The sequence below is a fragment of the Rutidosis leptorrhynchoides genome, unplaced genomic scaffold (genome assembly GCF_046630445.1).
Source record: "Rutidosis leptorrhynchoides isolate AG116_Rl617_1_P2 unplaced genomic scaffold, CSIRO_AGI_Rlap_v1 contig303, whole genome shotgun sequence".
Classification (NCBI taxonomy): domain Eukaryota; kingdom Viridiplantae; phylum Streptophyta; class Magnoliopsida; order Asterales; family Asteraceae; genus Rutidosis; species Rutidosis leptorrhynchoides.
In genome coordinates this window covers 1-18,468 of record NW_027266547.1, presented here as the reverse complement: position 1 = coordinate 18,468, position 18,468 = coordinate 1, and the positions used below count along the sequence as shown (strand labels likewise).

Sequence of the window (18,468 nt, the reverse complement as noted above, 5' to 3'; positions counted from 1 at the left end):
AAAAAGATAAAAAAAGATAAAACCGATTCTCGAGTGAACCCTCGAATCAGATCGGAAAAATAGAGGACATGATAGGTTCCAGAGTCCAAAATCTTGAGATAAGCACCGGCAACGATGATGATGGAGCGCTTCGAGGACTGGCAACGAGGAGAGAGTGGAGAAAGAGGGACAAAGATTATGCTGGCGAAATGTGGGAAGCAAAGAAGCAGGACCCACTTGACGTTTGTAAAAAACCGCTAGTTCAATAATCTAAACTCAATGACAGTGTTGAATATTTTTGTATAGTCTAAAAATTAGGTTAAATATAAATTTTATGACTATATTGAATAAATTGAAAGTTAAGGAACGACATTACTTGTTGTGCTAAATTTCAGAGACTGCAGTGTCATTTTCCCTTTTTATTTTTATTTATGCTCAATTTCTTTTTAATAAAAAATTGAAATGGACGGAGATTAGATTCGAGATAAGCGTATGGTGGGGGCCATGGCCCAGGGATGGGGAAGAGGAGATTCAAGAAGGACGGGAAGGCGGGAGAGATAAACTTTAGAGAGAGATTTTCTCGTGGCGATAAACTTTAGTAAGCTGGGGCCCACCTCGCAACTCCACAGCTGTCCGTTAATTTTTCATGTTCTTCCTCGTTTCCTTCCTAAAGTAAGTGTTCTTTCTTTTTTTTTTTTGGTAATATGTTGTTGGGTTTGGTGTTGCCGTAAATAAAATTATAAATTGTAAATGTTGGCTCTTAGGGACAATATGGCATAGAAAATGTCGTTGGGTTTGGTGTTGCCATAAATAAAAAAGATAAATTACAAATGTTGGCTTTTGGGACAATGTCGTGATCATCTTTTCCTTTTTTTAAATCTTGGCATCGGGTGAATATATGAAGTAATATTTTCACATGACTTCTTATTAGATTTTAAGTTTTTAACTTGGCACAGACTTGCCAAATTTTCATTGATGAACAAATGATACGAGCTCTAGCCATTCGAGATTTGAAATTGTAATTGGCAAATTGACTCTCCGCCCGTTTCTCCATAGACCCAATACCCTTTAGTTCCACCTCAGATTCTGAACAGGGGACAGCGCCCGAATTCTTCAATCTCAAACCGAAGGAGTATAATTCGTATAAGGGCATGAAGGAATCGAGGGAAAACAGAAGAAAAGGAGGAACTTACCGGATAGAGCAGATTCTGAGGGAGGATTGAAGATGCTGTGCAGGAGGCAGACAATCTCAGGGGCGTTTCCTTCCTGGGTTTTGGGCTATTTCCCATGCTTCCGTTTGCTTATTCGCGACATTAAAAAAGGTTAAAATGGCAAGAATAGCCCAAGGTGATTCCGATAAGCCGCAAGGCGGAGGAGATCGCGGGGATGGCGAAGCAAGCGCCGGTGACGATGATGATGGAGCGCTTCGAGGACTGGCGGCGAGGAGAGAGAGGAGAGAGAAGGACTGAGATTATGCTGGCAAAATGCGGGAAGCAAAGAAGTGGGACCCACTTGACGTTTGTAAGTTCAATCGAGATTGGCCGTAGAATAAAATGAGATGCACCGGTTCAATTAATATCACGTGGGAATTGAGTAAGAGCGCAAATAATAATCATTTTATTCTAAAAATCATCTTATATGAGAATAATTAGTTATATCGGTAGCCGAATCAGACATGCTTATTTGAGATAAGAGCCAGAAAACCGCTCTGAAGCATTATAAATCACTCTGCTCTCCCCGCAACCAACAGAGAGAGGATGGGTCGTTGGCTGGTGGGAGGGAAAGCACGTAAATTGAGACTCCGCATGTGTGTCGGGTCACTGTGTGCCGACACATGAGATGGGTATGATCGACGGCCGTGATTCGTCTCTGGGGAGGGTGCCGCTAGGCACTCGTGCAATTACACTTGTGCCCTCGGTGAGCCAAGACTCTCGCACCATCAGGGAGAGCAGCGAGTTCGTTTTTTTTATTTTCCTTCTTTGTACGGGAACCGGGGGAAGGTACTTTCGAAGCCACTAACCGAAAATCATCGTGCGCATTTTCGCATAATCTAATGAATTTTTTCCGATCGGAAATTTATAGGAAGAGATCGAGCAATCGGACGTCTCATTTTGACGTCATGGGTTGTGGCCAAACCAAAGCACGACTTTGACTTGGCTTAAAGTTTGGAGTGGAGATCGATCTGAAGACGGAGTTCGTGTGGTTCTACCTTGAGAGTGTTTTAGGACGTGCATAGTTGTGTTCTTTTTCTGTTTATGAACAAAAATTCTATTTTTTTCCCGGGAACAAAAAAAGAACAGAAAAACGTTTGTTTGCGTTTTGTTCCAAATCTGTTTTTTTGTTCCTGGGAACACATTTGGAACAGAAACAAGAAACAAAAAAAAAAACATGTTTCTTATTTCTTGTTTCTGGGACAATTTTTAAGAACAAATTTTCTCTCTCCTATCTTTTTCTTATTCTTTTCTTCTTCTAGCCGAGGCCGGCAACCGACCGTCGAGGGCCGACAACCTCGCCGGAGCGTCGCTAGCCTCTAGCGACGCTCGGCCTTGCCTTGGCTGGGCGAGCTCGAGCTCGCCTAGATCCGGCGAGGCCAAGCTCGCCCAGCCACCAGCGAGGCTCGGCGTCGCTTGGTGGTGGCTGGGCGAGCTCGGTCTCGTTAGGGGCTAGCGAGCCTCACCGTGGCTGGGCGAGGCCGCTGGCCAAAAGAAGAAAAAAAGAAAAAAGAAAGGAAATATTAAAAAAAAACATAAAAAGAACATAAATTTACCAAACATGTTTCGGTTCTTTTTTTATTTCTAGAACAAGTTTACCAAACGTGTTTTTCTGGTCAAAAATTGTTCCCGGGAATAGAAATAATTCTATTTTTGTTCCCTGGAACAATTTTTTAACAGAAATACCAAACAAACGCACCCTTAGAGTTTCCCTTGGTAAGTTTTGAGAGTAAATATGTTGCGAGAGATTGTTTCTATACTTATTGCTTAGTACTCTATTAATATCTTGCATTGTGGCGGACTCAATGATATTTTTTGTACAACATCGTCAAGTATTTTGTAATATGGAGTTGTTATGCGATATATAAATACAAATTGATGATAGCACGTTATAGTTCCATAATTCACAACTCAAGTCCAAGGCCAAGGTCCCAAGTCTATGATAGGGTCTTAGGTGGCCCATGCTATAACTTGTTTTGCTGGTGTCTCTAGTCCAAGTGTTAGGGTCCTAGGTCTAGCCCTCAATGTGGAGACATAATCCAAATTGAGTTGAGCTATTACACATACTGATATTTGAACCTTCACTTGAACTCAATCATGTATTAAAGTTCTTGTTCAAACTCAACTTGAAAAAGAAAATCGGACCATTCAAATTTGACTTCACTCAATTTGACTATATTAAATAATTTACAAAAAAGTAAGTTAAGCCTAATTAGGCTCTTGAGACTATCAATTGGGTATGGGCAAGTTTAAGCTTGATATTGTGTGCAACATTCGTGTTTAAGTTTTACCTGAATTCATTTGTGCATTATCTAATTGGTCTTTATTGTAAATTGGAAAACTTTTTTTTCCAATTGGCATGTTGCCATATATAAAAAGTGTGAATGTCACTTTTTTATTTTTCTTCGATGATAAATTTATATGTTAGGAGCACTTCTACGATACTTCAAATATATTATATAAGATTATTATGTGTCATTGCAATTAAATACAAAAACATCTTAATACTAAATATATATATGTTATATTACAAATCGTAAACTGTTGTTAAAAAAGTGGGATCCCGTACATTTTTCACATTCCTAGAATTTAGTCCACAACGTGTAGGATTTGCACTGCAGCTTTCGTTCGCAGTTTCTTTGTTTTTTTTTTGGCTTTTTTTTCAACCCATTTGTTCACATGTGTTGGCAACTTGCCGTTGAAGGTTGGGCCGACCGAACCGTCTCTCCCGTCGAGGATTTTTTTTTTTTTTACAATAAACAAGATTATTTCTATGGTATGATTTTTTTTTTTTCATCAGTGAATATGAATCTTCACCTGACTAAATCTTAGTAATGCATACAAATCATCTTATACATGAGCAACAAAACTTCATCAATAAGCCAATAATGGGTATTGACCCCTTAAAGTTTTTGTAAATGGTGACTTCGTAACTAAATACTAAATTGATTATATGAATTAACCATTTAATTACTCAAACTACCTCTTGGACTATAGGTTTAAAAGAATGAAACCCTGTCAATCTTTGCATACTTGCCACCTGGACTCGGACTTTAAACTAAAAAGAAAAACTTGAACAACATTTTATTTTGATTTTCTTTTTCATCTCACTTTTGTAGTTGGGCTAAACTTTTTTTCTTTTATATGTAACGAAGTATCACTTTCATTTTGTAAAGTGTAAGTCAATCAATCATTATTTAAAAAATTAAGATGCATACAACGAACTTCAATATTTTAATTTTAGCAATTGGTATTTTGTAATCATTCACTTGAAGGAGTAAATTATATTTTTTTGTTGGCTGCGATCCATGGGGAGGGCTTGTATAAATTTCGTAGACAAGTGCTGTGCAAATCTGTAATAAGCTTCATAGCATGTAAAGCTAATGTGAGAACAACATGTGGATTTAACAAATGAGGAGTGCCAAAAAAAAAAAAACTAGTTTAGGACTTGGCTTTGTGAGTATGTTAAAATGTCCAACCCAAAACAAAAAGCATTACAATGATAGAGAATACATGTATATGAAACCCATGTAAACTATATCGATAAAAAGACATTTTAGCATACGAAAGTGGTCACTGGGGTTCCACCCTTCTCACATAAATATGGGGGAGATAGGGGGTTCGGATCGCCACATTCTCAAGAGAGTTGGTGTATGAACGATTTAGTTTTAAAATGTGGATTTTGACTTCCACACTTTATAAAAAAGGTAAGGCAAAAGTTTGAGAATAAGTGTTACATTAGGAATAGAGTATGATCGCCGAAAAAAAAAAAAAGCATACTAAAGTTACTTTGTTTGGTATAAAACATTGTAAAACCACTTGAATTGAGTAGACATTAACTAACTCAAAATAAATTATATTTTGTGGCTGGATTTAGTATAGTGATAGAATAGCAAACCCATTTATAAAAAGTGTACAATAATAAACTCTATTTTGCATAAGATATTTTCAACCTCACCAAATAGGAAGAAAGAATGTTCATGTGTTAATTTTTTTTTTTTTTTGATAACCCAGGGAATTCTGTAAGCCAACAGCCGGCGAGCAAACCCCACCACAATACTCCAGGTAAGAATTCATAATGACGCCACTAGAATTCGAACTTCTCTCCTTTGTGGGGGGAGAGAGCCCGAGCCAACTGCGTCGTTGAGGGCGGTGATTACATGTTAAAAACTTTTTGTACATTAACTAATATTAGAAAACTAAAATATAAAACCTGAATGGCATGCAACAGGTTAAGGAGTTCGGAAATTTGAGAAACGACGGACACCAAAAATTAAGAAATTTTCAACATCACATCTCCTCTTTTCCAAGAGGGATAGCCAAGGTTACACTTATAAATACACACAATCAAACGGCTCATGTAGCCGAACGATTTTATCATTTCCTTCTCTTTTTTTCCAGAGACAATTTGACAGTTGAAATCAAGTGCCACATTTTCTTACAATAAACTGAATTCAACGGCCATGGAGAGAACACTGGTTGGAGAAGAAAGGAAAAATGAAAAGTCAATTACACGTGAAATTTGACCATTAAATTACTTAGCACAAAATCAAAGAAAATAAAAATATCTTTTATGTAGAAAAAATGATAACATTAGGATAATCCTATCACCGCTTTATCTTGCTCTCTTTCTAGCTCTGGCCAATTTATCCTTGCATCCACTCATTTTCGATAAGAATCGTCAATGTTGCTTTGTTGGATCGTCACGAAAATTTATCTACACTCATCGAAGATTGCTTTTGGAACAAAATTTTGGAGAATTAAGCTTGTTAAATCTAATGAAAAGATTTACCAATGAAAAAAGAAAAACTTGGAGGATTATATACTAAAATACTAAAAATATAGGAGTTAATTGCAAATATCAAAAGTGAAAATATAGGCAATTCCTTTCTTTTTCTTCATTTTCCCCACTTCTTTGATCTTCTCAACCCCTTGCTGATATTTATAGAATGACGAACATTGTCAAGAAGTCATTGTCTAGAACAAGGCCTGGTCCATCCTGACATAATTGAGGATGCCTGAAGTCGTCCATTGGGCTATCGCTAATGCAAGATTCGAGATCAAGACCACTCTACTTTTAACATTTTTTTCAATTAAAAATTTACTAGTAAATGGAGATTAATTAATATAAGGACTTTTTTAGCTAAGATATTTCCCAACAATTAATTTCAAATAGGTTTTTTCAGCAATAGTCGAGTGTCATTTTCTCATAATTTCCTCAAATAAACTTTAGAAAGTGTATTGAAATGGATTTTTTTTTTTTTTTTTGCTTTTTGTAGTTTTTAATTCAAATGTTGAATTTGATGGCTCTCAATTGGTCAAGTGATCTCCTAACATTGAGTCCAGTAGTAAGTAGCTATCACACTATTTTTAATCGAGAGTAGTTGGGGGTTGAATTTTATGATTATTGATGATATGATCTCTAATCTTGATAACGTCGATAACCCAATGTCAATTTATTTTAGATATGAGGTATGAAGATGGCCCATTCTTCAGTCTTGCTTAGGTCAGCAAGAGAATCAGCCCATCTTTTCAGTCTTGGTTGCCCATTTGGTGGAGTTGACCCAAAGACTGTTTCAATTCCGGTCGGCCCAAGATTTAGCCCAAGTAGTTGCCCAACATCGCTTCGTGCTTGTTGACTTTTTGGGTTGCATATTTTGCAAAGGTTGGAGTCATCCATTTGATTTTGCTCTCGAACATTGTTAATACAAAATATAAATCACAACAATTAGGAAAGGTTCATTATGTGGGATGACTTAATGTCTAAATAGAATCGGCATATCACTCTGGGAGTATTAATTGTTTTCCATAGGTAGTGTTTCTCCAATTATAATAAGATGTGAAATTAAGTATTGTTGCGACCTAAATTTCGGGTGCACCACCTGAAACTAGGTTAATAGACTACTAAGTCTTTAACTTAGCTCGGACTCTTCCAAGCCCATATCAATTCGCGACTCAAAGTTCAAGTTTTTTAACATGCAAAAGATTATTATGTAGAAATCGCTACTAATCAGTTTATAGTAAGTCGATTAGACACCTAAGGAAAATAATCGGAAGATTATTCTACTCATATAAATTAGAAACTATGGGTACGGGGACTTGATTATACTATATTTCTCTAATACATTTTATGTACCATTCTTTTTATTTTCAAAAAATATTTTTGCACGCAGCTTGGATTTATTTTAACCTAAATTACTATCATGTCAAAAAGTGATCACACGAGCGCTCAACCATTATTAAATATAATAAAGAAAATAAATTACATCAAAAGAAATAAACACACAAAGCAAGTAATTTTTTTGAGTTTTCTTGAAATTAGAATTATTTATAAAACATGCATTTTAACTACATGACATAATTTTACTAATAAACAAATTGTAATTAAATGAACCTATTATGCAAACTAATTAACATGCACCTAATATTTTTGTATTTTTTTATTGAAATTTGGAATTAATAAAAAAAATCCTAATTAAACTATCTAAAAAAAGGAATAATTTTCTAATTTATTTTAGGGATTAATTTGACTTAAACCCTATCATATTTTAGAAAACTATTTTTTTAGAAAAATGAGATAATTAAAATGTGCAAACATTATCTAAAACCCTATTTATATAAAATAAATTATCTAAGTCCAACCCTAACCTATTTACAAAATTATATAAAAAAGAAATCCTAAAAAAAAAATTCTAATTTACTAAACCTACATGTCTAATTTACTAAATCAACATGCTTTGATGTAAAATTTGATTTTTTTTTATATTTTTAGTGTTTTTTCGAGACAAGCAAATGTCAAATAAACTAATCAAAATATTTAACAAATAAATGATTGAAATAATCGAAAAAATAATATGTTATCTCACAGGTCAAATTAACGATTACTCTAATCCTAAACATCAGGACAAATAGTTCAAAATAATTAAAAATCAGATCTCAAGTCTTACGGATCAAATTAATAATTATAATGATTTAACAATTAAAATTCTACCAAAATGCTCAAAAATTAATGTAACTAAAAAAAATGATTTAACGTCTTACGGATCAAATTAATAATTACAACAATTTATGCAAAATCCCTACCGATAATGTCAGAATATGCCTAAAACGAAAATCACAATCCAGTACAATAATATTGAAAATAAAAAATAAACTAAAATAGCAAGAAATAAATAAAAAAATACAAATAACAAAAGCCACCTAAAGGGGCACTTGGAAAGGGAGCAACGGCGCCGATCAGTGAGGGGCGGAGCACGGCGGAGGGCAGGCGGGAAGCACGGCGGCGTCGGGCTCCGGCGGCGGTGAAGCGGACGAGCGGAGGTGGTGCATTGGCGCGGCGTCGGCGAGGGCAGGAGCGCGGTCATCGGGTGCGGAGGAGTCGGGCGCTGCTGCGTCGGCGACAGAGGAGGAAAACGGCGAGCGGGCTGCTACTCGGCAGAGCTCGAAGCTTCGGTGAGGAACAGCGGCAGCAAGCAATTTCAGGTGCAGGCGGCGTGCAGAGGGCTGATCGCGGCGAAGCGGGTGTAGCAAGAGCAGCAAGCAGCGGTGACGGAGACGCAGGTTGATGGCGTCGCGGTGGTGACCAGCGAGGGATGGGCTCCGAGCGACGGTACGGCTTCAAGCGCCGAGCTCGCGGATTGCTGCGACTTCGGGTTCTGGCTCGCGGGCGGAGGTGCGGCCGTGGAGCTGCAGTGGGTTGCGTCGCAGACGAACGGAGGGTGAGCAGCAGCAGCTAGGGCGTCGGGGCTGCAACAGGCGAGAGCAGGATGAAAACTGGGGCGTCAAGCTGGGCTGATTACAGACGGTGCAGGAGCAGCGGCGAGCACGCGAAAGGAAACGCTGGCGAGACGCGGCGAGGGCTGGTGGCTCGGATGCCGGCGTTGGGTGGCGCTGGCACGGTGGTGGCGCGAAGAGGCTGGCGGCGCAGGAGCTCGGCCCCGGCGGCCTGGGCAGCAGCGAACAGAGGGAGGGGGCGTCGGGAGGCTTCCACGAAGAAGACAGTGAACAGTCCCCTTTTTTTTAATTTTCTTTTTTTCTTCCCTCTCTGCTGTACGTCACTTCTCCCTCTGCCCTCACATCTTTTCTCTCTTTCCCTCTTTTTTTTTTTTTTTTTTGACTTTGAAGAAAGAACAAAAGAAATACAAAAATCCAACAAAGACGAAATTCCCCCTTTTCCTTCACGAATTCTTTTTTTCTTGAAGAAATTTCTCTCTCGGATTTTGTTCGAATTCGACCCCCCAGGCACAAAAAATGTGGCTCCTTTTTATAGTGATTTCCATACAGCCATTTTTTATAGCAACTTTCGAATTTCCATATTTTATTACATTAAATCAAGGCTGCAAATTGAATGATGATTTCGCAATCAGCTCAATCTTACTCAAATTTCTTCCATTTTGTAAAAAAATTTGCCATTTATTCACTTAACTTTTAAATTGCTTCCGCATTTATTAAAATCTGAATATTTATCAGAATTTCCAACTTCCATACATAATTAATCATATTGTTTTTCCCCATTTTCCCATTTTCTTGTTTTGATGCGATTTTTACTTTATTTTTCTAGGGTCGTCAAAATTTAGGTGTCAACAAGTATACACTCTTAATGAGTTGGCACATTTCAAAAAGGGTGGCTAGTATTGATAGCTTTTCTCCATCTTATTATCTAGAGAGAGAGAGAGAGAGAGAGAGAGAGAGAGAGAGAGGAGGAGGAGGAGGAGGAGGAGGGGGTGATGCTATAATTTTGGAATTTGATCGTGGATGGTAGATTTAATTTGAGGTGAATACGAGTTACGATATAATGAATGAAATATCGAAAAAAGATATTATTGGTGTACATGATTTCGAACCTTAATGATTGTAATTAATAGTTTTGTAACGAGCATTTGATATATCATATTCTCTGATAATGTGATCGGGTCACTTTTTTGGAGAGTGTAGTAATCTTATTTTTGGCTATGGGCAACGGCATTTCTACTTTATTGAATTTTGCATTTCTAATAGACAATATCAAGCCAGCTGGACTAAAACGAAGGGTGACTAATGGTAGAAAGTGAGAAAGAGAATGAACTTTGGTGCAAGCCAATGAAGAATATAAAGGCAATCCTAGTATGAACTTAACTTACTAATATTCTCGGTAAAAATTATTAAAATGTTACTTAGCATTTTACTTGCCAAATGAATCAGGCTCAACTCTTCAAAAGGTAAAAAAGAAAAAAAAATACATAAATATTATTTGGATTAATATCATGGAAAATCTTAAACCAGTATCCTTAAATAATTTACTAAAAATTATTTTTTGACCCACAAGGACCCCCAAAGTGATACATTATTCCAATTTTGCCCCTTCGTTTCAATCCCATCCAATTTGGCCTTTAAAAATTGGAGTGCTCCGTCATCTTGAATTAAACTATTTTGGGCTTCCAAAAGTTCTTAAAATAAGTTATAATATTTGGTAACCCAATTTAAAAGACTTTAGCGAAAAGTTTTGCTTTGAAATGCTTGAAGCTTGAGGCAAGCCTCACCTTTGAGCTTTAGTATTTTCCAAATGCTAGTTCAGGAGTTCAATGAATTTTTTTTCTTACAATCTTACCATCATTAATATATTTGTAATAATGTTTTGTCCTCAACCTTGTTTAGGAGGGAGAAAGCCATGGTTGGTCATGGCTAGGAAGCTTCATGAAGGAGGCCAAGGGCTGATGGACACCGGCAAAGCTTCATCAAGGATTGCACGATTCCATGAAGCCTTGCGAGGGTTGCTTGATGTCAAATTTAGCTTGCCGAAGGTTGAGCATCACATTGCCTAGTTGTGTGTTTCCAACATTCCGCCAATTGAGGTCATTGGACACTGGCGTTGAATGTCGTGTTGCCGGTCAAGCAACACCAATGTCGCGTCTCCTAGGTTTGGTTGACCTCAGCGGTGTATTGCCTAGGGTCGCACAAGGTTGGTACAGGTCCTACTGTTGTGCCCCCCGCTTGTGCTTTTATATGTACCTGCGAGTTCCTTCATTCTACCTTTTAAATTTTTTTTTCTCATTCTAAAAATTGCTTTGCAATACTTATTTTAGAAGGTGTTTGCCAAATACTGTTTGCTTTTCATGAATATCCTTAAAGTCAATCTCCTTTGCTAAAATGCAACGTTTCTCATACGCCAAAGCTCTCCCTTTATACCTATCCAATGCAAGCTGCTGAGTAACAATAGAGGAATCAACTAAATTTCCCTGTATAGACCTCTTGATCTTTGAGACATCAAACAGCACTTTCCTAAAGATATACATTATACTAGATTTAGCAAAACTTACTAAGAATTTTGAATTATGAAGTACTGGCATCATTAATTGGAATTGGATTAAAAGATGCGACAGAGGCCCATCTAAAAAATTACATAGAGCAACTTAGAAGACCATGACCATTTCAACAAGAATCCTCTTAATTTTTGGGTTAATGCACTGCATTACAAATCATAAAGAATCAGAGGCCAAAAAAAGAATTGTTCCCCAATCATGTTAGTAGCATGGTGCGAAACCTTTGTTTTATAATGATCTTGTACTCTAATTGAAGGAGCAGACACTTGCAAGTCTCTAGTGGAGGCCCCAAAAAGGGAAAAGCAAAGACATTGGAACCCACAGTTTTGCCGTAGTTAAGACCGTCTTATCTTCTTTGTTAAAGGTGATGAGCTTTCCTCTGCATCTATTTCAATTGGATTATCTTCTTCTTCGGTGTCTATTGAATTATCTTGTTCTGAAGTCCTCCCAAACAACCTTCATATTGCTTCGGTGCTGGGAACATCACCCTCAGATCATCCTGCTTTTGCTCACATATTAGACGGAATCCACACTTCTTTATGCTTCCCTTTTTTGCTCTGATGCAAACTTGGAAATGGCTCCAATCATTTCGCAAAAGCATCTCCACTCCAAACTGACCACCGCATGAAAAATAATAAAGCCACACATGTTCAGATTCCATTGAAGAAAAATCTTTCCAGCGGGCCATCGCGCTTCGACCATTAACAAGTATTGTGACATCACATAAAACGTCCACCACTTTTCCTTCCTCCAGGCTAAGAACAACACAAAGTGCTAGTCCTTTGAGCTTGTCATACAAGTCCCGTGGAACCATGAAAGATATGGAATCCTCTTCACAAGGGAGAATCCATTTAGGCATCTCTCTTCCAATTAGGATTATATCGACCCAGCTTATTTTTGGCAAATTCTGTCACACAAATAGTACGCATATCAAGCTTTTAAGTTAGAGAGAGAGAGAGAGAGAGAGAGAGAGAGAGAGAGAGAGAGAGAGAGAGAGACCTCGAGTAATAAATTAGCCACATCATCCACATCAACCCCTTCGCGGAATAATTCACAACATGACGTCAAGTCAACCTCAAGCTCAAGAAAGCGGAAAGGGGAACCACCGCACAAATCTGGGAGTTTTCGCAGGGATTTGCAACAAGGTGCTGATAGTTTGCAAACACTTGATGGAAGCTGAGGAATCTCTTGTAGTAGATCGCATCCCTTAACAATTAATGTGCTGAAACGATAGTACTTGATGCATGCCGGCAAATGAGTAAACTTGTTATATGAAAGGTCTAGGAACCACAACTCGGGAAAACTGGAAGAACTTTCAAGGAACTCTACTTCTAATAGATTGCAGCCCCGAAGGCTTAGGCAGCCTAGATTTCGGAATCCCAAATGGCCATCAGGATCAATTGAATCCTCCATGTTTTTTGGAAACGTGATTAAATTTGAGCAGTGGTCAAGATTCAAATTAAAGAGATTTTTCAACTTATAAATGTGCGATGGAAGCCTCACAAGGTCTTTGCAAAATGCTAAATCCATCCAACTCACAGAGACAAGATTTTGAATTGATGCAGGGAGTTCTTTAATAGCTGTTCTATTTAGAGAAACTCTTTCCAGATGTTCCATCTTTCCGTCAATATCTGGGAACTTCTCAAGTTTAGAGCAACCGGAGAGACGAAGGACTTGAAGAGATTTAGTCCTCAGTGTGTTAGGAAAAATACTAACCTTAGAGCACGATTCTAGCGACAAAACTTCTAGCTTGACAAGATTTCCAACGGATGGGTGAACCTCCACCAAACTCTTACACCCATCAAGAATCAATTTCTCCATATTTGGAGCCGATGACAGATCAGATATACTAACCAAGGACTTGCATTCAGTGAGATTGATGGACTTTAGCTCTCTAAAATTCTGCAAAAACATACTAGTGCAATCATTAAGTTCTGCAATTTTTTATAGCTATAAAAAGGAAAAGCTAATCATCACAAGGGCTTACCTGAGAGTTGCCCCCTAATTGTTTGATATGACTTTTCGGGATGTTGAGTCTCATGAGTTTATTTAGACCAGATCCAAAATCTAGATTTGGGGCATTGGGCCATTCAAGCCATCTTAGCTTGTTAGGGAGACGTACTTGAGCTTGTGAAGAGATATGCACTCTGAGCAAAATGAGTATTCTCAACTTTTTCATATTTGTGAAACCATCAGGACTGATGATTATTGCTTCTGGTGGGCGCAAGTCCAATACTATGGCCTTTACTGCATCCGTCCCCTATCCATAACAGAGCAAATTCAGTTGTCAAACAAAATTTTCAGTAAAGATTTACGTTAGACCGTTCAAATTAGAGTAATGTAAACCAAAATGTAGCAAAATTGACATAAACAACTTTTACCGTATTATTACAAAAAACGTCCTCAACATCTTCCAAAAGCCATAATCTGCTGCGTTTCCAGGATCATCGCGACATTCTTGTTTAACAATATCCTGACCCATCGACTGAATCAAATCATGCATTTGCAGGTAACCCCACTCATTTTTTTTAATCAAGGATCTTTCGATGAGGATTTTTATTCCTATGATTGTGTCGAAATCACAGCTGTCAAGAACTTCCTTGATGTCCTTTATACTTTTCCCCTTAAAGAAACAAGCAATATCAAGGAAAATCTCCCTCTCATTCTCGTCCAATCCATCGAAGCTTATCTTGAGAACTCGATTGATTTTTGATTCAGGAATTTTAGAGAGTTTATGCAACGTACTTTCCCATTCAGGTTCCTTTCTTCCGCGTAGGAATGAGCCCAACACTTCCAGGGCTAATGGAAGGCCGCCGGCATAATGCAGTGCTCCATCAATGAGATCCCTTCTTATTACTACTTTATTGCTGTTTGTAAAGGCATGCCGACCAAAAAGGTCTCGTGCTTCATTGTCTTCCAAAGTTTTAACTTCACACACATAATTTTTGTCATGAGAAGTTAATAAATGTCTATCTCTTGATGTAACAATGATTCTACTCCCTTTGCCAAACCAATCGCCTTTTCCAGCTAAGGCATTCAGTTGATCCATATGATCAACATCATCAAGAACCAGGAGAACCTTCTTGCAACATAGTCTTTCTTGAATCAAACTAATTCCTCCCGCGACACTATAGACCATGAGAGGATGAACCAGGATCTCAGATAGAAGATCCTTTTGTAAAGTAACAAGACCATCACTTTGGCTTGATTTTTCTCTAACTTGCTCCAAAAAACTACAACCCTCAAATTGTCCCATCATAGCATTATACAGGGCCTTGGCAATTGTTGTCTTCCCTATGCCTCCAGGTCCCATAGACCTATCATCAGAACATCATCATCAGCCGACTCTTTCTGTGACAACCATATCAGTTCTTGAACTTGAGAGTCTATTCCGACCAGATACTTAGCGACATGTAAGGGTGTTCGGTTGAGACGAATCGATAATTCCTTCACGATGCATTGTATGAGGTCCGCTTCATCTCTGATAAGCACTCAAAAGAAAGAAAAAACAGTTTTAGCATTTCAAAGCCATGGCAGGAATTCAACCTCTGACGTGATAAGGAAAATTTCATAAGAAGATAAGCAAATAATAAGACGAAAGGTGGGTGAACCTGCGCCAACATCTATGAGAGCAAAATTACAAACAACCTGAATCTGAAGACAATAATGACTAGGGCACTATGAATCGCACTATTTATGTTCGATAATTCTCATTATCCACACAGCAAGAATCAATTCAAAGAATCTACCAGCTCTGGTTATTTGATTATGTGTCTACTGTCTAATTTATCTCCACTTTGTATCTTCAATTCCAAGATCCAAAAAAGAGCATACAATCTGATATCTAACAGACAATCACAAGCTAACAATCACGAAACACCACGTCACATTTGTGCGTACCTGTCATTCAACTCCCACCCAGACATGCTACCGGCTTCCAAGAGAGCATTCTTCCATCTCTTCACTTTCTCCGAATCCTTTCCGAACTTGGACTTATGCTTAGCCATAGCTCTTCCATAGCTCTCTCTCCCTCCTCTTACTTCTCTTGGTTCCACTTTGTAAAAACACAGGGAACACAATCAGGCCATTTCGCTCCTTGCACTCCATGATTTTCACAGCCTCTTCCAAACACCACGGCGAGGAGGCGTAGTCCTCTGAGAAAACGATGATCGCGATGCGCGATTCCTCAATCGCCCTCATGAGCGTCGGCGATATTTCCTCTCCTTTCCTAAGCTTCTCGCTATCCACAAAAGTGTATATTCCTTGCTGGTCCAGAGCCGCGTAGAGATGACTGAGGAAGCCTTGGCGGACATCTGTTCCTCTGAAACTGAGGAACACATGGTAATAATTCCTTTTTCATATTCGAAGAAGCAGCCATTAGATTAGCTGATGGTACATGTGCTTCCCTAGAATGCGAAGCATCGGAACAGAGAGTCTTGCTACGAAAATCAAGGGCTGAAGGCTGAAGCAGAGTCGGCTTTTCTCTCGGAGAGGCTCGGTGGCTTCTGACCCGGCGTTGCCCTTCCCCGATCGGCAGCGAAGTCGACGATCTCTTGCCTTGCTCTCAGCCTGTCCCATTCTCAGGAAAATATTGGACCGGACTCAGGGCCCACTTGGCTCGTGAAGACGTTTTCAGCTTTCGATTTCAGATAAATATGCTGCTTATGCGCGGCGGCGGGGGTGTGGAGGTCGAGATCGACGTGATCGACAAACGAATCTGGAACGACGAAGAATCGGCCAAGGACTCAGAAGACGAAAGCTGCCACTAGGGTTTTTAAGTCTGTCCTCAAGCGGGTCGGATCCGGCTACTGAGTTGGGTCGAACGCGGGTTATAACCGGGTAGGGTTTTTGGTCGGTCCGGGCCAACCGGCCCCTGTCGCGTATGGGCCGAGCCCACGCCTAGGGCCCTCCGGGCCGGCGGTCGGTCATTCGGGCTGAGGGCCAGCGAACCGGGTCGGTCCCAACCGGGGAATCCGACCCGGGTCGCTTTTTATTATTAAAAATAGTATTTTAATAAAATAATAAAAAAATAATTTTTTTTTCCAGAAAATCAAAAAAATATAAATTTTCCCATATTTTCCTAAAAAAGCCAAAAAAAAGTCAGAAAAGCCAAAAAATGATTTATAAAAGACCAAAAAAAAAACAAAAAATCCCTTTTATGTTTAAAAAATAGAAAAATGTCAAAAAAATGTTTTCCTCCACAAATGCATAGAAAACCCTTAAAAATCCAAAAATTCTCAGGGTTTAAACAAGATCAGATACCGAAAGAGTATTAGTAATTAATTAATGTAATCAAGTCCCCGATCCTAATTTATCTTATTGCACAGAAGCGAATATTTCTCTCAATATTTCATTTGGATTTCTAAATGACTCACTTCAAACCGATTTGGTGGCGACTCTTTTTTAAAATTAACCTATAGACTAAAGACTCAAACCATAAGTCGTGAATTGGTGGGCTTGGGAGAGTCCGGGTTGGCCTAAGAGACCTGACCAAGCCATTAGCCTCCGTCGGCGCCCGCCCTAATCGAATGCCGAAAAAAAGAGATCGCGACAGGTACCCAAGATCCTTATTAAAAAATACTCTATAAGAAAAAACATAAAATAATACATATCCATTGCGCCATCCTATATTCTACAAATTATGCATAAAATTGCCAATGAAAAAGCAAATTAAGAGGATTATTTACTGAAACCTCAAAACTATGGGACAATTTGCGAAAATCAAAAGCGAAAAATTCACGAATTCCTTTTTCGTTCTTCGTTTCCCCCCATTTCTTTGATTTTTATAACCCCTTCATAATACCCACACAATGACAAATATTGTCAAGAAATCATTGTCTAGTACAAGGCCTAGCCCATCCTAATTTAATTGAAGATGCTAGAAGTCATGGATGTTTCTGTCATTGATGCAAGATGCGAAATCAAGACCACTCTACCTGACGATTAGCTAGAGATTAATTAATTGCCAGATGATTTTTTGGCCTTATTTACCTCCTGACAAATAATTTCAAATAGGTTTTGCAGTAGTAGATTGGGTGCCATTTTCTTTTACGGTTCCTCAAATAAAGTTTAGTAATGCTTTGAAATTGTAATAAAAAAGGAAATTATCTGATTTTATTTTTCGATTTGCCGTATTTCATGCAAATTTTGAGTTCGACAGCTCTCAATTCGCCAAGTGATCTCCTAACATTGATTCCACTTGTATCGCATTATTAAGAAACAAGTTTGGAGTTTAATTTATGATTTTTTTTTTTTTGGTCAGAAACGAAGGAGACTATATTGACGTAGAGAACCCATTACAACCGGAGTTTAATTTATGATTGCTTATATGATTTCTAGTTTTGGTAAGGTTGATAATTCGATGGGGATTTAATTTACATATGAGGAATGAAGTTGACCCATTCTTCCGTAAAAAATCACATCTCAATAAGTCATACGCTTTGACCAAAAAAAAACAAAAAAAACAAAAAAAAGTCATACCGCAGTGTAGAACCCTTAAAAATTCACCATATGGAAAAGGAAAGGGAAGAGAAAAATATTTGGAGCAGCAGTTGCCAAAAGATACCATTCTATAAGTCAGGAATTATTTTACCATGGAGAACCTTAATAATTGAAAGGAACATACCTAAATTCGTTTTTTGTCCGTACTCCTAGGTAAATATGTTAAATTAACTAATTAAATAATGAAAACATATGCTATCACGTGATCCTATTAGAACTTGGATTCTAAAAGCTAAACAAATTACTGGATCTTCTTATACAATAATATTCCAAGCGTTTCTAGATTGTGTCAAATCCGTTGTAAGTTTAGACTATATTTTCACTTAGTTTAAACCATAGTTTTTTGTGCTATAACATTAGTACTAGTCTATGCAATATGGCACGCTCATGATCTTGTGAATGCATGATGTATTTGGCCTGCTCTATTTCAATTAGTTTGTAGTGGTAAAAAAAGGGAGATCTTCATATAATTTACACTC

At 38.2% G+C, this 18,468-nt stretch overlaps 1 pseudogene; it reads right to left on the bottom strand.

Annotated features, from left to right (window-relative positions):
* Positions 1-11,906: 11,906 nt before the first annotated feature.
* LOC139882749 (disease resistance protein Roq1-like) lies at positions 11,907-16,066 on the bottom strand (annotated as a pseudogene).
* Positions 16,067-18,468: the final 2,402 nt, after the last annotated feature.